General features: G+C 35.3%; 1 pseudogene; it reads right to left on the reverse strand.

Moving 5' to 3' along the window:
• Positions 1-13,371: 13,371 nt before the first annotated feature.
• LOC117195459 (adenosine 5'-monophosphoramidase HINT1-like) lies at positions 13,372-21,093 on the reverse strand (annotated as a pseudogene).
• Between the last annotated feature and the right edge of the window lie 1,979 nt (positions 21,094-23,072).

The following is a 23,072-nucleotide window of genomic DNA, read 5'->3' on the forward strand; positions in this document are numbered from 1 at the left end:
ATTCCAACAGTCTCTGACGGGCAGCGGCAAAAAGGTGCATTGTTAGTATCTGTGCTCTCCTGTGCCCATTATGTACAAGTCTTGATTAAGTAGCTGCTACTATTGAATAAAATGTTGATCATGACCTAGGGGTGTAGTGATGGCTTCCTTTTTTGTAATTGACTTGTAAGCCTAAAGAATGAGACAAACAATCTAAGTCCTAATTCTTCTTTTTTATTGAAGTATAGTTGATTTACAATGCTGTGTTAATTTCTGCTGAACAACAAAGTGATTTAGTTATAGATAGATACACAGATAGATACATTCTTTTTAAAATTCTTTTCCATTCAGGTTTATCACAGGATATTGAATATAGTTCCCTGTGCTATACAATAGGACCTCGTTTTAATTCTTTAAGATACCATTCAATAATAGTCTTTACCAATTGCAGCAGAAGGACTAAAGAAGCAAAATGATTGGCGAAATAAAATATTAATAATATTCACAAGTATAATGGCTGACCTTAGGAAACGGGGTTGGGGATAGTGGGGAGAATAGGTAAACTGAGAATTAGAATAAAGTCATAGGATTAGGTTACTATAAAACTGATCACTTTGAACCAGTAAATCCTACTGAGCTTCTCAAGCCAACAGAAGTAGCTTGTTTGTCCTTGCCTTGTTTGAAGTGCCTTTAATGACCATGCCTAAAGCATTTACCTTGTAAGGACAAGGCAATTCTGCTTGTGTCCCACTTTTACCACCCTATTTATAGACATAAAAACTAGAATCCAACTCCAACCTTTTCATGGAGAGAAGTACAATTAAAACCCTAGAAGAGATGATTTATATGCCAAAAGTCTACAGAAATGAGGTTAATTCCCTGCTATTCCTATTTTGATGAGTTTGTTTTTTTTTTAAACCAGGAATATGTGTTTGATATTGTCAAATGCTTTTTCTCTACCAATTGAGATAATCATATGGTGTTACATTTTTTAGTATGTTAATATGGTGAATAATAGTTCTTGGTTATTGAATGGTAAATGGTCCATGCATTCCTGGGATGAACTTCACTTTGTATATTTATGGATTTGATCAGTGAAATTCTGTTAGGAAGTTTTGTATCCATGTTTATAAGGGATATTAGTTTCCATTTCTATTTCTTGCTTTGTCGTTGGTTTTGTTAGCAAAATAATGTTGGTCCCATAAAATGAATTAGGAAATATTCTTTCCTCTACAATTTACTGGAGAAGTTTGTGTAGAATTGGTATTACATCATCCTTAATTTTGTTTTAAATCACCAGAAAACCCATTCAGTTCTGGAGTTTTCTTTTTTCATAATGTTTTAACTACAGATTGAATTTCCTCAAGGGATATCAGGCTACTCAAGATATATACTTCTTCTTCATCTCCAAAATTTTTTTCATTTCATCTTTTTGTCAAATTTCTTTGCATAAAGTTGTTTATAATATTCCTCATTGTGCTTTTAATATTCATGGAATCTCTAGTGATGTCATTTATCTCATTTTTGATATTGGTACTTTTTTCCCCTCTTTTTTTCTGGCTGCTCTAGCTAGAATTTTTATTTTTAAAATTTTTAAAAAGAACTATCGTTTTTTAATTTTTTCTGTATTTTAAATTTGTTTTCTATTTTATTGATTTACACTACAATCTTTTATTATTTCCTTTCTTCTGTTTACATTAGCTGTCATTTGCACTTTGTTTTCTAGACTCTTAATGTGGAAGATGTGGTCATTAATTTGAGACTATTTTTTAAAATAATAATACATGCATTTAGTGCTTCCAATTTTAAGTACTGAATAAACAACATCCCACAATTTTTGATTTTTTTAAAAATTCTATTCAGTTTCAAATAGATTTGAAACATGGCTTATTTAGAAGTGTGTTATATAATTTCCAAACGTCTGAGATTTTCCAGAGATCTTTCTGTTAATGATTTCTAATTTCATTTTAATCAGAAACTATACTGTATTTAACTTGAATTTTTTGAAATTTATTGAGACTTGTTTTATAGTCCAGGATATAGATTATCTTATAAATTTTCCATGAGGACTTAAAAAGAATGAGTATTTTTTGTTCTTGGATAGAGTATTTTATCTTGTCAGTTAAGCTAATCTGTTCAATATTGTTGCTCAGGTTCAATACATGATCACTGATTTTCTATCTCCTTGTTAATTTTGAGATAAGCATGTTAAAATCTCTGACTGTAATTACAGATTTTTCTATTTCTCCTTGACATTCTATCAATTTTACTTTCATGTATTTTGAAGCTTATTATTAGGTACATAAACATTTAGGTTTGGTACATCATCCCTTTATCACTATGAAATGAATGTCTTTAATCCCTGATAATATTCTTTTCTCTGAAATATACTATATCTGTTATTAATACAGCCATTCCAACTTTCCTTTGATTAACGTTAGCATGGCATATAATTTTTTGTCCTTTTACTATTAACATATGTGTGTCTTATTATTTAACACAGATTTCTTTTAGACACGTATAATTGGGTCTTGCTTTTTTATCCAATCTGGCAATATCTGTTATTTTTATCCCATTTGCATTTTTTTTCTTTTTTTTTCAGTTTTATTGAGAAATAATTGACATACATCACTGTGTAAGTTTAAGGCATATGGCACGATGGTTTGACTTAAGTATATTGTGAAATAATTACAATAGGGTTCAATTAACATCTGTCTTCTCATACAGATACAATAAAAAGAAAAAAAGTCTCCTTATGATGATAAATTTACTCTCTTGACAATTTCCTATATATCATACAGGAGTGTTACCCATAGTCATCATGTACATTACTTCCCTAGTACTTATTTATCTTATAACTGGAAGTTTGTACCTTTTGACCACCTTCCTCCAATTCCCCCTCCCCTGACCCACTGCCTCGGGTAACCACAAGTCTGATCTTTTTTTCTAGGAGTTTGGTCTTGGTTTTTGTTTTGCTTTTGCTCTTCTTCACATGTAAGTGAAGTCATACAGTGTTTGTCTTTCTCTGTCTGACTTATTTCACTGAGGATAATGCCTTCAAGTTCCATCCATCTTGTCACAAATGGTAGGATTTTCTCATTTTTGATGGCTGAATACTCATTTACATTAACATAGTGTTTATATGGTTAGATTTAAATCTAAAAATTTCCTGTTCATTTTCTGTTTGTCCCATCTGTTCCTTGTTCCATTTTTCCTCCTCTTTTAGCCTCTCTTACCATTTTTTTACTTCCTTCTTTTAGTTTAATTTCATGTTTTTCATGGGTCCATTTTATTTCTTTTATTTACTATAAATGTTGTGTTACTGTAGTCATCCTTTTAGAGTTTACAAGTCTTTGAACTTCACCATCTGACTTCATGCAACCCTATGCCATTTCACATATGGTATAAGAAACTGACAGCAATTTACTTCCATTCCTTCCCTCCTGGTCCTTGCACTATTGTTGTTATACATTTACTTCTACAATTTTCATAACCTCCACAATACATTGTTATTGTGTTTGTTTTAATCATTCAGTATTTTTAAAATGAACTTAAATAAGAAGAAAATTTCTCATCCTCCTGAGGTACTTCTTTAACATTTCTTGTAATTCAGGCCTGCTGATGACAAATTCTTTAAACATTTTTTTGCCTTTATTGTCTATTTGGCTTTATTCTTAAAGATATTTTTGCTAGGTATGTAATTCTAGACTGAGAAGTTGGGTTTTTTCCAGTTCTTTAAAGATGTTACTCAACTATTTTATTGCTAACATTGTTTCCAGCAAGAAATTATCTTTGTTCTCCTAAATGTAATATATGTTTCCCGCTGGCTATATATATGATTTTCTCTTTCTCGCTGGTTTGGGCCAATTTAATTATGATCCACCTTGATAAAATTTTATATATATATATATATATATATATATATATATACACACACACACACACACACACACACACACACACGTGTGTGTGTGTGTGTGTGTGTGTGTGCATTTTTTCATTTTGCTTGTGCTTGGAGTTCGTTGAGATTTTTGGAACTGTGGGTTTACAGTTTAATCAATTTGGTAATTTTCATATCATTATTTCTTCAAATATCTTTTCTACTACTCCTTTTCCCCCATCTCAGCCAAACTTCATGCTTCCAACTGCAATTATAATTAGAATTTTGAAATTATCCCAGAATTTACTAATGTCTTGTTCATTTTTAAAATTATACATTTTTTTCCATGTATGTTTCATTTTGCATAATTTCTGTTGCTATATCTTCAAGTTCACTAATTATTTCTCCTGCAATGCATAGTCTGCTGTTAATAATATCTAGTGCATTTTTCATCTCAGCCATTGTAGTTTTCACCTCTAGAAGTTTGGCTATATTTTCATATCTTTTCTGTCACTACTTAACATACTCAACTTTTCCTCTAGCTTTTAGAACATATGGAATACAGTTGTAATAACTGTTTTAGTGTCCTTGTCTGCCAATTCCAACATCGGGATCAGTTTCAGTCGACTTATTCTCCTCATTATGAGTTGCATTTTCCTGCATGTTTTCATGCCTGATAATTTTTTACTGGACATTAGACATTGTTAATTTTACCTTGTTGGGTGCTAGACATTTTTGTAATACTATATTCCCAACCTTTGTTCTGGGACACATTTATGCTACTGAGAAATAGTTTGAGATTTTTGAGTCTTACATTTAAGATTTGATAGGTGGGTCTGGAGTAGTGCTCAGTCCGTGGCTAATTATTTCCCACCACTGGGGTAAGATTCTCCTGAATACACTACCAAATGTTCAGTGAATTGCGAGGGTTTCCAGTCTGACTGGTGGAAATAGGGTTTTATTCCCAAAGCTTGGCAAGCTGAAGTTACTCTATTGTAATCCTCTTAGTTGGTCCATTTCCAAGCCTCAGGTAGTTTTTCACATCCTTTCACTATCAGTACTCTGATGAACACTTGTGGGATCCCTCTACAGATCGCTAGAGTTCATTCTCTGTGCAGCTCTATTATCTCAACACCCTGTCTTATGAGCTCGAGCTACCTTGTTCTCCCTGGACTATTAGATCTGTCTCCTCTACTCAGGGAACCTGCCAAGCTCTACCCGGGTTTCTCCTTCTTGCTCTGTGACCTGGAAACTCCCTCAAGACAGTAAACTTAGGCAATTTTAGACCTCACCTTATTTGGTTTTTTTTTTTGTTTTTTCTTTCTCAAGAGTCACTATCCTCCATTGCCTAAAGTCCAATATTTTGAAAAACATTGTTCCATTTATTTTCTCCAGTTATTTGTTTCTCTTAGGAGGCTAAATCCAGCCTTTGTTACATATTGGCCGTACTTTCTGGCCAGAAACAAAAACTTCTCTGAAACAGATATTTTAGAAACTGGCACAGTCCCCATGTTGCCTTTCCAATTCATGGAGTGAGAGCAATTTTGACCACTGAAAGTACTTGGAATTCACCGTACCTTTCAAAATTATAAGCTAAAAGCAGTATTATACTCCTGGGGGAACCAATAATTAATGCGATCACCAAAACTTTAAAAGATGCAAGGGTTGGGATTCCTATTACATACTCATTTAAATTGCCTACTGGCTGATACAGGTGATGATCATTCTTAGTATATGCCAGTGAGCTATTAGAAGCTTGCTCAGCTGTTTACTCCAATTACAAATTAACACAGATCTCAGGACCTATTATTCATTTATGGATCTTTCAAACACTAAAGAAATAAAATTATTCTAATATAACCTGGCAACTCAGAATAATCAGCTATCATGGATGACTTTGCACATCATATTTTTGAATAAAAAGATAAATCCTGGAGCCTGATACTTCTGTAAAATTGTTAGTTTTCCAGTAGTTCAGACATGTAGGTTAGTTACTTTAAGGTGAAAAAAAAAATCACGGCATTTGGAGACTCCACCCTAGGTATACCACTTTGGATATACTGTTCAGAACAGACCCATTTACCACGTTGAGTCTAAAATCTGCCAATATTGAGTGAAGCCCAAAGGAAGATAAGGCTCTCCAGCTGCTCCAGGCTTCAGTGTTCTGTCGCTTGGACCTTTTAAAGTCCAATAGCATCTTTTTTTTTTTCTTTGCATGTAGGAAAAGCTTTACTAAGTCATGGAACTGTTATAATCTTTTTAAACTGCGATGTGGAATACTCAAACACTCTTAAATGATTTAGGAAACAACTGGCATATATTTCGTAAGCAAGTTCCCCTTTCAGAATTTTCTCTGCTCCCGCCCTCAGTGCTCAGCTATAGAACATTCATTCATTGATCATGTTTAGTATCTCTCAGTCTATGTTTAGTATCTCACAGTCAAAGCTTTTGTTGCAAAAACATGTTTCTTAACAATTAAATACACAATGGGAAGATACGATTAAACATTTACCAGACTTGAAATGTTTAAGAATAATACACAATAATAGGATTACAAGAAGGGCAGTGGCATCTTTCAATTCATTTTGCTGTTTCATTCTTTTTCAGACATTAAGTGCATCATCATGAGAAGTTGCCAATAGCATCTTCTATATGTATAAAAAGGAGGCACTTCAGGTTGTATTTGTATTTTGAAAAAGAAGTCATGTAATCGAGTAATTAAAGCATAAGTTTAAAAAAACATGGTTCAAAGAAAAGGACAGGAGAGAAATGCAGGGGACAGAAAAAAGCACACAAAAAACAAGGTTAGGGAGTGAATCAGGAAAATGAAAAATAGAGGAACAGTGTATTTTTCGGGATGCACATTTCAACCTAAGTCATGCTCCAAACCCCAACTCCATCTGTCCACCTTAGTTTTCTGGAACAAACTCCCACTTATTCAGACCCACTCATCCTCCACAAACAATTCCTTTCCCCAGATATTCTTATTCCCACACTTAGAACAGCATCACATATCACTTGGCATTTGTAATGCTTTTTATTTTGCACATCACTAAAACATTTGCCTCTTAAGCAACAGGATAATCACTTCTCTCTCTGCCAAATTATGTACTTCTATTTCTCATCCTGAAGGAAATAAAATCCAGAATAGGAAACTTGACAGCACTTGCATCATCTCCAGGCAGCACATCCAAAATATGTATGTGTGGACTCTTAAGGGAAGGACAATATAATTGGGGGTTTTTAATGGAAATTGAGAAATAAAAAGTTTGAACATAAGATCTATTTCCTTTTTAATGATACCATACTAGAGCTATTTGGGGGGTGGGGGAGGCTTATCTGTATCACAGAGGTGATTTTTGGAAAAATTGATTCTTAAAGGAATCTCAGATCTCTTTTTTTTAATATGTGTTAAATGCGTACCTAGTAAGTATACCTAACCCTTTGGGTATAAACAAACACGAAGCTTTGTAATGACTTCCTCTATAGCATATTTAAAATTTAAATTATTAGTACTGTTTTTTTAAATTAAAATCATCACTCAATAGGCTGTAATATTGATACTCTTCTCATTTTTAACTTTAAATCGTAATGCCTTTCCACACAACATAATGAAATTTTAGTCTCACAGTCTTGATTTTAGTATTAACACTTTTAATGTTACATGAATAAAAACATAAAATATATCTTTTTATTCATGGGATTAAAATTTTCAGTAAAGTTGACATACACTCACTCTTCTGAAAAAGCAGTTAAATGAGTATTTATCAGGTAAGCTCTCCATTCCCTTTGTCATTAAATGTCATAGAAGGAGAACATATTTGCAGATAGCTAGAATTCCTTTGTGCAGCCTGAGACCTGAGATTATTGCTGTATGATTTTTTTCGAACTAAGATTTTTTTTCAGCCTGCTTCTATTCATCAATTTTTTCAAAAGTATATAATTCTCATAAACTTGCACTAGAGAATTGGGCAGACCTGGGTTTGAGTTCTAGCGTCTCTCTTTTTATCTTTTGATTAGAGCAAATCACATAAACGGTTTTGCATACAGCAAAGGGAGTAATTGAGTGCCTACTTCATAGATTATATAACATGCTTGGCTTTGAACCTGGCTCACAATAACCAATCAATAAACAAAAGTTCTTACATTGTGCTCCTCTTTCCTTTTTTTTCACCATCATTATCTTTTCTTCTTCCTCCCTCTCTACCCCTTTTGCAATCATCATCATCATCATTGTTATCCTCCACATATTCATCACCCTCTGTGTCATTCCTTATTTCTTTGGAATATTGTGAAAATAAACGACGTAATGACAAATGCATCAACCTATACTTTTTATACATAAGGCATATAAATTGAGGTCTTTAGTAATCCTGTTGGAACTATGCATGAGAAGAAGCAAGAACCATTTCAAAATGCCTGATATTTCTGAGGGATGGAAGGGGACAGGTGGAAATGCAATGGCCCCTTGGGGAGCACTGAGGGCTCTTTATCCATATTAAACACTGAATTGATAATGGGCAGTGATCAGAAACCATTTTGTAAGAAACACGCTTATCTGCTTCTCTATATTTAGATATCTGTACATGATTAAATTGCCCAGGAAGTTAACTACAGTTAAATAACTCTCTTTAATAAAGACCTGTTGGGGATTTTGATCATTTTGTAAGGAGGTTAAGCTAATCATGAGGAAACCATTACTTAGAACTAATGTAGGTATAGAGAAACTAAATGATATATTAGGCTTTTACAGAATAGCTCTATTGTTAACTAACAAACATTTCACTAATGGACTTGAGAAAAAAAATTATATGCACAATCAGGAAAAGCAAAAGTAATCATTTTTATTTGGACTAATCCAGATTCTCTCTTGCTATTTTCTGGATTCTCCTGTATGGCAACTCTGACCCTTGAGGTTCTTCGAGTGTGTTATTGGCACAAAGTAAACACTCTGTAAGTGTTGATTCTTGCTGTTATTTTAACTGCTACATTTATTGTTGATACATTTAAAATTTTTCTGTGCTTGATAAAAATTAATTTTTAAATACAAAAATGCAATAAATCTCCTAATTATTCTAACTTTGGCCCATGTACATTCTAGAAATCCAGGAGATACAACTGCTGTAATGCAACTGACTTCTAGGAAGTACTTTCTTAGGACTGTGATGAGAATTGTTCTTTACTCTCCTGGTTTTGATGACAATGAGATTATCTTCTACATTCAGTATTTGGTCAGTGGTTTCCCAACTTTGTCTAGGCATCAAAGTTGTTAGAGTAGTATTTTGAAACACAGATCCTGAGTCTCAACTTCAGAAATATTGATTCTGTAAGTCCTGGGTAGAGCCCATATTCACTGAATTTTTAAAAACTCTGTTTAATTTTACTACATATTAGGAGCCAAGTGCCCAAAATACCAGTCTCAAAGCCAATTACCTTTTACAAATAAACCCTTTCCTACATGACTGCTTCCGATGCCCCACGTTCGAATGACTCCTTACTCCAAAAACTGTCTGTGTGCCGTTTGATGGTGCTTGACTATTGCACACATTTGTGTTCAGGTATCAGTGGGTTTAACCTGAAATCTGATTTCCTAACAGGTGTCCTATTCCTACCTGCATGGCTATGGATTTACTAGGAACTGTTTCCTTGAGAAAGGGCATAGATAGCATAGCTAGTGCTTTCTCAGATGGACTGGGAAGGATTTACGTATCACAGAAATAAACACAGAAGCGGCTTAACTGCATCCCAAGAAAATGATTTTTCTCTAAGCTAGGCAAAACTAGTCAAGTGATCTATAACATTAAGTATGATTTTAAAAAGAAAATGATTGTTTGCAACAACAAGAACAAAAATGTTTTTAAGTTTGATTTACCTAGAGTTATATTCTAGTAAACCACAAATACAGTACCTGAAGAAGCAAGGCATGCCTTCACTTAGCCTTCTGCATGGAGCTTCAGTGTTTGGGAGGGGCTGGGATATCAGTCTGACAAAGTCAACGGTTTGCTCTTAACATCAGGGATCAGGCTTGGGGTTACCTACAGGGCCTCTGTCCCTGCCCGAGGACACTGCCAGTTTTCACTGGGTGGGTAGATAAGGAGACAGATGAGGCCCACAGGTAGACTTGCACTAGTGACAGAGAAAGACAGCAGTAAAGAACTCCTGATCACAGGTCAGTGTTGTTGAAGCCCTGAGAGAAGCTTATTTCTTTGACAACAGCCTTGGACTGAAGCAAAAAAACAAAACAAAAACCACATGTTTTAAATTTGAAAATAGCGTGGCTCTCCCTATTGCATTAGCTCTTTCCCTAAAACTGAGGGTTCCAGAGGACAGATTCCATCTGGCTCCAGTGAGGACACATTTCATCAGGGGGCAATGTGTTGAAGACCCCTCTGGGTAACCCTTATCCCCACACCTTGAAATCTCTGGGGTAGTTTCTGAGGCTTCTTGAGATTCACTAATCCTGTATTATCACCTAGGATGACAGTCAGAGGATTTGATCAAACATTAGGTAGGAGGCCTCTAGCCTATGACTTGGCACAAAGATAGGCCTAGAAAAAGCATAAGACTGCCAGTTCATATGGCACTGAAAAGGGCATCATTCATAATTTCCAAAGCTTTACACTAATAAATGATTTCCAAATTATGGCTTCTCTCATACGTGTTAACATACAGAATATCACTTTCACTTGATGGGAAATTAATATTCATTTATTGGCATGAGGCTGTGGTTGAAACAGACCTAGATGTAAAGTAGATTCTTTTTTTTTTTTAATGGTTTTTTTTTTGAATTTTATTATTTTTTTATACAGCAAGTTCTTCTTTCATTTCATCTCCTGTGGTACTGATTTTGATTGTGGAATGGAAGGTATGAATTTATAATGTGATGTGTGATTGAATAACAGCTGTCAGTAATTGGATGCAGCAAAGATTGTAAAGGAATCTCAAGTCATGAAAAATTTACCTGATTTCTGTTTCACTACAAAGACCCAAAAATCAGTCTATTTAGGTTATTGAAACAGCTGGCTCAATTTTTGAGTTTTTGCCGCCTTGAAAACCCTACCTCAAATAGTTGTTTGTATAAGGGTAGACCAATGGATTTTTTTTGTTCCTGAATTTATGGATTAGAGTTGCCTTTCTCCAAAGTGATAGAATGTTATGTTAATATGTTTTATTTTGAGATATTTGCACTTCTCTGAAATATAGATCCAGATGTGTGAATGAAATGGCACATTAATTTTCAAGGGTTTTAAAAATATATATTAGATAGGACTTCTGTATTGTTAAACCTATTGCAATTAAGTTTCAAAATCATCTTTTCTCCAGGGAAATAGGATCTTCTTAATGGTTTAAAACCTGTTAAAATGTGCCCAAATAAGAGATTAATTTTAAGGTATATAATTAAATGAAAAGTCAAGACAGCCAAATTCTTCATGAATGCCTAGACAACACTTTTTTATGTTTCTGCTTCATTTCTCCTTTTTAAAAAAGGAAGATTATTATTATGAGAGAATCAGAGATATCAAAACACTACAAAGCTTTCTGAAATCAGGTAAATATTATTGCCCCCAGTTTAGAGATTTAAAGTCCCAGAGTAAGGAAATAAAGAGAATATTAAAACCCAGATTTCCAAACTATTAAGGAACATAATAGAATCACTGGGCATCAAATGAAACAAGTATAGCAACCTTACATTTTGTTAAAACCCATTGTTACATTCCTTAACTGATTCAGTACAGTAAGTCATTTCATAGGCAACTAAACATACATATTCCACATGGACTATCTTTTGGTTTCTGGAACAAGAACTTACCAACAATTATTTTTATGTTGAGGATAGCATTCAGATGTGCTTTCACAATTTAACAGAGGCTTTCCATCTCAGCATTGGAATTACCAGGATAGCGGAAGCTTGGTTCAGATAAAGACATAGATCCACAAAGGAATTTTTATAAGTGATATTAAAATAATTGTCAATAAGTCATCCACATGTAAACAGATTCTCTTGTCTCATGTGCCAGGAAAACAAGTTTCTGGGCTTTCAAAGAAACGTTCAGAACTGCTGTCTGAAGAGGGTGCTAAAGTCAGAGGAAATGGAGATAGGCAGCTGGCAAAAGGTTATGCACACAAAGTATGACTTAGGTTTAATACAATCCGATATAGTTCTTTATCCTCAACGGCTATAATTTTACAGTTGAACCAACTCTCAGTGAAACCTATTTCATATAACGGTAAAAACAGTACATTGGATATGAACAGGTTTAACTGTCGTGCAGTGCTGTCTCATTTAACTGTGAACTCATGAATTAGTACATTATTAGTAAGATAAAGAAAGTCAACCTTAAGCTACTTGATAAAGATAATAGCAGTTTCTCTTTTATATGGTCTATCTTATCATTAAATAATTCAAACATACTGAGAAGTGTAAAGAAAAATATTATAAACTTTATTTTATAAACCCACCCAGGATCAGGATACCTTAACATTTTGCCCTAGTTGTTTTGAATCTATTTTCATCTTTTGTTTATCCCTCCCTGATTTTACTTCCCTCCATCTCTCCTCTGAGGTATTCAGTAATCTGAATTTGGTGATTTTCATTCTGATGAAAATTTTTTATACTTTTACTATACTACATTTATATAGCCATAAACAATACTGAGTTTTATTTTGAATATTTTTAAACTTATAGAATAGTATATTGTATAAATTATTATTCATTTTGCTTTTTGGCACTAAAAATTATACCTCTAAAATTTGTCCATGTTCATATACATACTGCTAGTTCACTCATTTAAATTATTTTACATTGCGTTATATTAATACATTGCACATCAGTTATCCTTTCTGCTGTTGATGGACATCTAGATGATTACAATTTTTCACTATTAAAACCAAACTGAGGGGGCTTTCCTGGTGGCACAGTGGTTGAGAATCTGCCTGCCAATGCAGGGGACACGGGTTTGAGCTCTGGTCTGGGAAGATCCCACATGCCGTGGAGCAACTAGGCCCGTGAGCCACAACTAATGAGCCTGCGTGTCTGGAGCCTGTGCTCCGCGACACGAGAGGCTGCAACAGTGAGAGGCCCACACACCGCGATGAAGAGTGGCCCCCACTTGCCGCAACTAGAGAAAGCCCTCGCACAGAAACAAAGACCCAACGCAGCCAAAAATAAATTAATTAATTAATTTATATATTAAAAAAACAAACTGAGATTTTACTGAATAATCATGTACATGGCTTTTTTTTTTTTTTGCACATATGCTAGAGCCTTGGGATCTAGGTTTTATATCTAAAAGTAGAAAGCTAAAAGTTACAATGTAAACAACCTCTAAATTTACAAGATATTGACAATCACTCAATCAACAATTCATAGAAATTATTATTGCTTTACCTACATGCCAGATATTTTTTGTTTTACCTATCAAATGAATATGATAAAGTATCACATTACTTTAATTTGTATTACCTGTTTACCAGTAGTATGAGATATTTTATCCTGTGTTTATTGGTCTTATTTTCTATAATTTTTTTTTTTTTTACAAATGATGCCTGTTGGTGTCATTTTCCCAACTTTGTACAAATGATGCCTGTTGGTGTCATTTTCCCAACTTTGTATTGAGTTTCCTTGTTGCTTTTTTCCTATTGATTTGTATGCAGTTATGTGTGTGTGTGTAACTATACATACTCTAGATATTAAAAATATTTTAAATTTTTTCTTGCCTTTTACCTCTTATTGTGTCTTTTCATATGTAAATGGTTCTTTTTCCTGAAATATCTATTCTGTTCCATAAAATATGGAATACATCTTTCGAATAAAAACTTTCATTCAGTGATTATGTCACTTTATTTCCATTTCTTTGGCTACCTTTAATATTTATTTTTTTCATTTTTTCAGTGTATTGTTTTTGAAACAATTTAATTTCCAACTGTTCATCAGTAATATATAGTAATTCAAGTCAATTTTATATATGAACTTGTTTTCTGTAGCTTTGCTACATTAGCTTTTTAGTTCTGTAAACAAATTATTTAGCATTACATAAATGTCGTCATCTATTAAAAGTATATGATTTTTTTCTTTTTTTCTTTCTTGTATTTTTGCACTGACTAGGATCCAGTGCAATGGTGATTAGATGTGGTGAGCGTGAGCATCCTGGCCTTGTTCTCGATCTTGGGGTTAAAAAAAATCAATATTTTACCAACAAGTATAACAATGGCTGCAGGTTTTTAGTAGACGTATTTCTCGTTTGTTAGAAGTTTTGTTTTGAGTGGGTGTTAACATCATCAAATACTTTCTTTGTATCTGTAGAGGTGATTATGTTTTAGTTGCTATTGTTGTTGCGTTTAGTCTGTAAACATTCCTGGCATGCATCCTATTTGAATATAATAAAAATCCCTATTATTTCTCTAAACAAATTCCACAAATTCACTGGCTTAAAACAATGCAAATTATTATAGCCTGTAGGTTAGAAGTTTGACACAGGGCTTACTAGGCTAAAATCAAGGTGTTGGCAGAGCTATGTACCTGTCTGGAGGCTTTGAGGGAGAATCTGTTTCCTTACCTTGTCCAGCTTTGAGAGGCCATCCACATTTCTTAGCTTGTGTCCCCCATCCTCCATCTTCAAAGCCAGCAACTTTGCATTTCTCTGATCATCCCTATGTAGTCACATCTCCCCCCTCTCTCTTTTGTCTCCCTCTTTCCCTCTTAAGGGCCCATGTGGTTACATTGGGCATACCTGGATAATCCAAGATCGTTTCCCCACTTTAAGATTCTTAATTTACAAACTTTCTTTTGCTATGTAAAGTAACATGTTAATAGTTCCCAGAGATTGGGACATGGACATTTGTGGGAGCCATCATTCTGCCTTTCACAATATCTTTTTATTTATCTGTAGATTTGATTTCCTGAAATGTTTTTAAGGACTTTGTGTTTATATTCATGAAAGATATTAAATTGAAATTTTTCTTTTTCAAGAATGATTTTGTCTGGTTTTGGTATCAGAGTAATGCTGGCCTCATAAAATGCATTGCAAGGTGTTCCCATCTTTTCTGCTTTCTGGAAGATTTTGTGTAGAATTAGTATCAATTAATCTTTAAATATTTGAAAGAATTTACAAGTGAAGCTACCTGATCCTGGAGTATTTTTAATCAGAAGGATTTAATTAATTTAAATAGATCTGAAGCTGTACTAATTTGCTAGGACTACGTAGTCATAACAAAATACCACACTGGGTGGCTTAAACAACAGAAGGTTTATTTTCTCACGGTCTGGAGGGTGGAAGTCCAAGATCAAGGTGTTTGCAGGTTTGGTTTCCTTTGAGGCCTCTCTCCTTGGCTTGCAGATGGTCACGTTCTCACTGTGTCCTCACAGGGTCTTTTCTCTGTGTGTCCAAGCACCTGGTGTCTCTTTGTATGTCCAAATTTCCTTTTCTTATAACAACCCCAGTCAGATTGGATTATGGCCCACCCTCACAACCTTATTTTAAACATAATGACCTCCTTAAAGGCCCTGTCTCCCAATGCAGTCACATTCTGAGTACTGGGGGTTACAGCTTCAACATAAATTTGGAGGGGAGGTTGGATGACAACACAATTTAGCCTGTAATAGAGGACATTCATATTTTTGCATTCTTGAGTGACATTTGATAGTTCACTTCTTTCAAAGGATTTATACAGTTGCAAAATTTATTGGCTTAAAATTGTTTATAATGTTCCCTTAGTTTTTTCTTTTTATTGATATCTATAGAGTTTCTAGCTATGTGACCTCTTTCATTCCTGACATTGATAATGTGTTATCTCCTGTTTTCTTGATCATTAGGAGTACATATTTTATCAATTGTATTCATTTATTCAGAGAACCAGAGTTAAGAACTACTAGTTTTTCTCTAATGTTTTTCAGTTTGTTTTTTTTTTCACTGATCTCTGCTCTCACCTTTATTTTTTCCTGATTTCTGTGACATCATGGTTAATTTACTCTTATTTTTCTTGTCTCTTACCCAAATAGTTACCTTTCCTGGAGGGCCTTAATACTCTTTATTTCACTTTCAATTTTGAAAGATATTTTTACTAAGTGTGTAAACTGTCTAGGTTGACAGTTTTTTCCCCCTTTCAGTATCTCAAAGGTATTATTTGATTGCCTTCTGGTTTGCATAGATTTTTCATGAGCAGGTCAGGTGATACATTTCTGAGGCCTCTACCTTATACCCAAATGTTATGAAGGGAATTGTTTGCCCTCCTGTTTTATACATTTGGGTTGCCCTCCACCCCACCCTTTGGCCCTGAATAGTTCTCTCTCACATTTGTAGATCAGTACTTGCCCCAGAATTCAAGAGGCCCTCTCTGAAGATCTTCAGTGCCTTGTTGATGTAGTTCCTTTTTCTCTGTTATGCTGCCCCCAAATTCGAGCTAGTTGATCTACCCAAACTCTGATCTTTACCTCCATGAGACAACCAGGCTCTGTTTGATTTTCCCCTGCCTTCACTGCATTCTGAAAACTGTCGTATGCTGGGGCATTTGTAGTGGTCACCTATGTCGATTACTTTCCTTTCTTCAAGGATCACTCTCTTTTGCTGTTTATTATCCAGTGTCTGGAAACTAGTGTGTCATATTTTTTATCTCTTTTCTTATTCTTAAAAGAGAAGATGTAAATCCAGCACCCGTTACTACCTCAAGGTCAGAAGTATAAATCCTCTGAACATATTTATTTTAAACCTTCTCCCACCACCCAGTTTGTTCTACATTTTAAAATTCATCCAACTGATGGACAGTTTTCTTATGGTCATATTTTTTCACGTGTTTTTGAAACTTGTTTTGCAGCTCATTTGGAGTGGTAAAGAATTTTTGTTCTTTGTTATCTTATTTTGTTTTATTTTTTGTTTCCGCTCATTATTTTGTCTTGAAGTTATGCAGCCACCTCCACCTGGCCCCCAAGGCCTCTTGCAGGGAAGCAACTCTCAAAACATGCATTTAGGGTAATGTTGGTGACACTACAGGTTCAGTCAAGGGGGCAGTGGGAGAAGTAAGTCACTCCTAATCACAAGCTTGTACCTGTGACCTCTGACCTTCTTGGGTCAGAAGTTTTTTATAAGGCAGAGCACATTTTTTTCTAACTTTTTAAAAATTGTGGTAAAATATAAATACCATAATATTTACCATTTTAAGTATATAATTCAGTATGATTAAGTACATTCACAATGTCGTACAACCATCTTCACTATTTATTTTCAGAACTTTTTCATCTTCCCAAACGGAAGCTCTGTACCCATTAAACTATAACTCAACTGTAACTCTCCATATCCCTTCCCCAGCCCTCAATAACATCTATTCTACTTTGTGTCTCTATGAATCTGCCCACTCTAGGGACCTCATACAAATGGAGTCATACAATATTTCTCAAAAGTTAGTCTCTTTCTTTTCAAAGTTTATCAATTGTTAATTTTTGTTTGAAACAGAGGAATATAGCTAATCTTTGCATTTTACTGTTTTGACTTACATCAGTAGGAATTTTAGTAGGCTGAATACCGACCTCCAGGAACATTAGGTCCTAATCCCTGGGATCTTACGGATTTGAGATGGGGATATTATTGTGGATTATTGGGTAGGTCCTAAATGCAATCACAAGTGTCCTTATAAGAGAGAGGCAAGATGATATTTCACAGACAAAAGAAGAAGGTGATGTGAAAGTAGAACAGAGAGCGATGAGAAGATGGTGGCTTTGAAGATTGGAATGAGGTGGCCACAAGCCAAGAAATGACAGCAGCCACCAGAAACTGGAATAGGCAATGAACAGCCCCTTAGCTGGATCCTCCAGAGGGAGCATGGCCCTGCCAATACCTTGATTTCAGTCCAATGGTACTGATCTTAGAATTTTGGACTCCAGAATTGTTAAGATAGAAACTTTCTATGGTTTTAAGTTACTAAGTTTGTGGCAGTTCATTATAGCAGTCACAGGCAACTAGAACACTGTTCTTAATTTTTGCGCTCAAAGCCACATGAATACATACATATTTAAATATTGAATATTATTTACAATCCCACTTATGGCATACAGAAAATATTCAATAATTCTTGTCAATGACGTTTCTCTCTATTCTTAAGGAAGATTTAATTTGGGAAATACAGGGTTTATTCATATCTTCTCCTTCTTCCTCACCACCCACATTACCAAGGAGTTATGAGTTTATACTTTAAGGATCTCTCAAATATATAGTCAACTTCTGTACAAGTCTTCTCTCATTATAAACCACCACATTAACCCAGAAATTCATACTTTATTTTTTTTTCAGACCATGCAACAATGTCTTTTATTATGTATGGGTTTTTTAAATTATTCTGCAATCTCTCCATACACAGGCAAAAAAAAAAGGTATTGTTTTGCATATTGGAACTTGCAGGCCTGATCACTGCATAGAGAAGGGAAAATTATCCCTACAACATGCTTAACCAGGAGGCCCATTCATCTGCCAACCTCCAATAACATGGAGATGAACATGATAGACAGACTGTCCCCCATCTGAACCTTCATTCACCACCATTCAATAACCCTTCTTCAGGCCCAGATCAGCAGCACATTTCTTGCCAATGATCATTAAATATCCAAGAAGACATTCATCGTCATCTTCTGCTGCAGAAATCTGGGATATATGTTTCTTGGGTATCACCAGAAAATGTGTTGGGGCTTGAGGGGAAATGTCATGGAAAGCAAGACACTGGTCATCCTCATAAATGATTTTGGCTGGGATTTCCTTGCAAAGGAATCGTGTCGCCACCAGGCCAGACGGCCTGAGCCTTAGGGATCTCATCTACCTTCTCGACCTCAAGGTCGGGAGGAGGAGGCTGGGTGGGGGAGGGGCTTACTTTATTATTTACCTAGAGCAACAACCTGCTAACTGGCCTCTGACCTCCAACCTCATCATTCTCATGTCTACCCTCTACCCCCAAGTAGGAGTAAACTTTCTAAAAGTGCGTATCTGATCACCCATTAGTTCTAATTAAAATTCTTTACTGCCTCCTTCAGCTTTCTAGTCAAAATTCAAGTGCTTTCATTTAACTCGCAAGGCCATCTGTGATCAGGACTGTGCCTAACACTCTAGTTTAATATCCTGTTACTCTGCTATCTGAGCTATTCTAATTTTACTTTAATACATGATTTAACTGCCTCTGTTCTGTGCTCACCTCATATCCTGTAAATGCCTTTAACCTAGCTATTCTCACACTTTATTGTAAAAATGAATTCTCCTGTCTTATCTTTAATAATAGAGTTTCCTTAGGATACGAATCACATGATTATTGGTTCAAGTATGCTCATAAAAAGTGTAGTGCTTGCTTCACAGTTACATCTATTTAATGAAAGTTTTTGTATGAAAAAAATCTGTGTCAAAGCCAAAATTTCCCAAAATGTGCAGACACTACCTAAGTGAAGAAAAAGTTTTCGGTGCATTTAAGAATTAAAGCAGGGCTTCCCTGGTGGCGCAGTGGTTGAGAGTCTGCCTGCCGATGCAGGGGACACGGGTTCGTGCCCCGGTTCGGGAAGATCCCACATGCCACGGAGCGGCTGGGCACGTGAGCCATGGCCGCTGAGCCTGCGCGTCCGGAGCCTGTGCTCCGCAACGGGAGAGGCCACAGCAGTGAGAGGCCCGCGTACCGCAGAAAAAAAACAAAAACAAACAAAAAAAGAATTAAAGCAAACACTGGCTAAACTCATGACTTTGAATAGAATAAGAGTAAGCATTAAAAGTTATTTTAAAATGAGAGGGCAAGTGTGTTTAGTTACTGTTTTCCATCTCTGTCTTTAAAGGGGAACTGTAACTGCTTATATAAAATGAATGTGTATAAAATTCACCTAGATTTATATAAAATTAATGTAAACTGCTAAGCATGTGTTTGATTTGTACATTCCTTAATAATAACCTGTTTCCCTTCCAAACTGGAGTGGTTAGTTTAGATTCTTTCTGAAAAGATAAAGCACTTAAATTTTTTCCCCTTTTACTTTTCTTTGTTCCCAGCTCATTTCTCCTTTTTTTCCTACTAATATTGTAGATACATTGCCAAGATTGTTATGGCAGCTAATAAAGTTTGAAATATAAGACATTCAAACCAATGTTAATAAATAATTTAAGAATTAAATACCTCTCACGACAGGGTTATCTTTATTTTATTCAAAAATAGTTTGTTTTATGGATGTTTTATTTCCTCACATGAGGAAACACTGGTTGAAAAAACATGATACATTCTAGGAACTAATTTTTTCCAAGTTGTACTTCAGTGCTTTAAAAGAAGTATATACAGGAACAGATGTTTCTGCTATGTCAAGATACTAAAATAGCCGACCCGCTTGGTCCTAATTATTGATAGTTTACCGCAGCACCAGCCTTGGCTTCTACAAAAGCGTTAGCAGAAGTGACAGCAGGAACACACAGGATTTATTCATTAAGAACGAGCTATAGCTTCCTGCATTTTCAGCTCCAGGCATCATGCTGAATAGTGCCCTGTCATTCGGCAAGAACTAGTCTGAGACAGGAAGCACTTTAGCGTGTTTACAGAAATATCTTTTAAAACGGACTTAACTATCAGACAGCCCCCTTGTAAAGCTTTCGCTCTAAGAAACTCGGGTAAAAGATTATCACTCTGCACTCACAAAAATCAATTTTGGAGACTGACAGTTGTTCCAGACTGATGCTGGATTTCCTTTCTTCACTGAATTGAATTTCCTGTAGACTGTGAATATACTAACATTCACCAGGTGCTTTTTCCTGATTTTTTTTTAAATCATTAAATAGCCCCCTTATTTTGTATCAAGTATTCTGTGTATACAGTGGAGAAGACTGTGACTGATAGTTGTTTAAGAAACCAACAACTGGTGAAAGGCAAGCCTGCCAATTTTTGTACATAAGCTAATAATGATAACATTCATAGTAATATTAAGTAACACTTGTCGAGGACATAGTAAATGTCAGGCATCTGCTCATCCCTTTACATGCATTATCCCACTTAATCCTCAACTAAAGCTCTGAAATAGTTTTTATCTCCATGTTACCAGTGTTCCTGCTGAGCCTAAGATATTTTGAGTGTCTTGCCCAAAATGACACAGAAATTCCTGGAGCAGTAATTTGGCAGCAAACTCTCAGAGTCCAAGACCTGAGTTCTCAGTCGCAGTGTTAAAGTGCATTTTGATTTTTAGCATTCCTCCCATTCCAGGAGTAAATAATACATGAATCCATCACCTGAACAACAGAGATCATTTCGATGTGAATGATTTCCAAATTTGTCTCCAAATTTTAGCACCTTCCTAAGCCGCTTATCTGTATTTCCCAGTGCCTAAAAATGCTCTGACAGCATTCACACCCTTTTATTCTAATACTGCCACCACCTTCATTTACTCTCACGAGCTTCAACTTTTCTTTAAACAAACTCAGACTCCAGACAAAACCTATAATTGATTTTCCTCAAACCTCAAATTTATTTTTTTCGTTTATATGAGCAGCCCCCATCTAGAGAATAGAGGAGACATAGCTGTCAGAAGCGGCTGAATATGGCTTTGGCAGTTACAACGGAAGCAACGTCATGGGGCCTCCAGTTCACTTGCTCCGCTCTCATTCATTTCTGTACTTACTCCCAATTCCCAACACACACATGGGTGCTTTGCTCTGGTGTATCATGCTCTCTTCCTTTCTTCATTGTAAACATATGCTCTTGGGAAAAGATCTAAAAACAAATAAACAAGTAAATGAACAAAAACCAGTACAGATACCTATTAACATTTACCTGTAATCATTTCCTTCTGTATTTGAATCGTAAGAAAGGACTAAAACTACAGATCTAATGATAGAATTTTATTTATCACAGTGCCAGCTGGTAGAGGTTTCACTGAGCAAAAGGGACTTTGCTTATCTTATTTTACATTCATAACATATTGATCAATATTTTTCATTAGCATATTGTCAATAGAAGACTGAAGCAAGAATAGGGAAGAGATCTAGATGTAAGAGTTCTCCAAGAGGTGGTGTACACAGGGATGATGGATTATCAGTTGAACAATAACTGAAAGAGCCCCTGGTGTGTTAAAAATTATGTTCCTTTGAGAATCTCCAAGTGGACGAATGGATTTTAAGTGGTTGGAGAAGCAGCAAATGAAAAAAAAAATTGGATTTCTAATTTATGTTAACCACAAAAACAACAAAAATCATAAATGTACATAATATTTATTTATTAGTCTACTAATCTTAGAAGTTTACTACTATAATGCCACAGCTCCTTAGTAGTTCTCGAGAAATTCTCCCAAGTAAATAGATTTGTCTGACAGTAAATGTATGGTTGTCAAATGTATGGTTGTCAACTCACCTGGGGATTCAGTGCTTCTCAGTAATCTTTTATTTCCTTTAAGCAGTTTTCTCTCCTACTTCCTCAAAAGTTATTTCAAATGTTAAAATTTTCCCACAAGTCTCCTATTCAAATACCTTCCTCTACTCTATTCAAAGAAAATTGTCTTGGAGAAAACGTGGTCAATATTTGAACTGTTTCAAACTTCCACCCCAACTTTACAAATGTATCTACACTTCTATATATGTTTTCTTTTACAGTCTTAGAGAAGAAGTTATCCTTTTTCTTGTTTAAAACTAAGCTGTTCACCTGTGTAATTCATCTTACACTTTCCCATCTGCTGCGTTATTTGGCTTCATCACTTTTTTCCCATCACTGGTACAACTGCAACCTACTCTTGCTCTCCTTCTCTGAAGTTTTTAAATATAATAAAATCTCCCTCATCCTAAAAAAAATCCCCCGATACTTTATGTGTCTTTCGCTTTAACTTTATCTCAAACAAGCCTCTAGAAGGTGTGAGCCATGTTTGGTATCTCCATCTCAACAACCCCCTTTTGGAGGTGACCTCCTATGTCATAATTATTGGTTCCATTGTGTCTCTATTTGTTATGGACTAGATGTTTGTGTCCCCCCCCCCAAATTTATATGTTGAAGTCCTAGCCCCCAATGTGATGGTACTTGGAGATGGGGTCTTTGGGACATAATTATATTTAGATTAGTTCATGAGGATGGGTCGCTCATGATTGGATTGGTGACTTTATAAGAAGAGGAAGGGAAGAGGATCTCCTTTTCTCTCTCTCTCTCTCCCCGCCCCCCACCGTGTGCACTGAGAAAAGGCCGTGTAAGGACACAGTAAGAAGGTGGCCATTTACAAGCCAGGAAGAGAGCTCCTGTCCTCCAG

This window comes from Orcinus orca, chromosome 18 (genome assembly GCF_937001465.1).
Source record: "Orcinus orca chromosome 18, mOrcOrc1.1, whole genome shotgun sequence".
NCBI lineage: Eukaryota > Metazoa > Chordata > Mammalia > Artiodactyla > Delphinidae > Orcinus > Orcinus orca.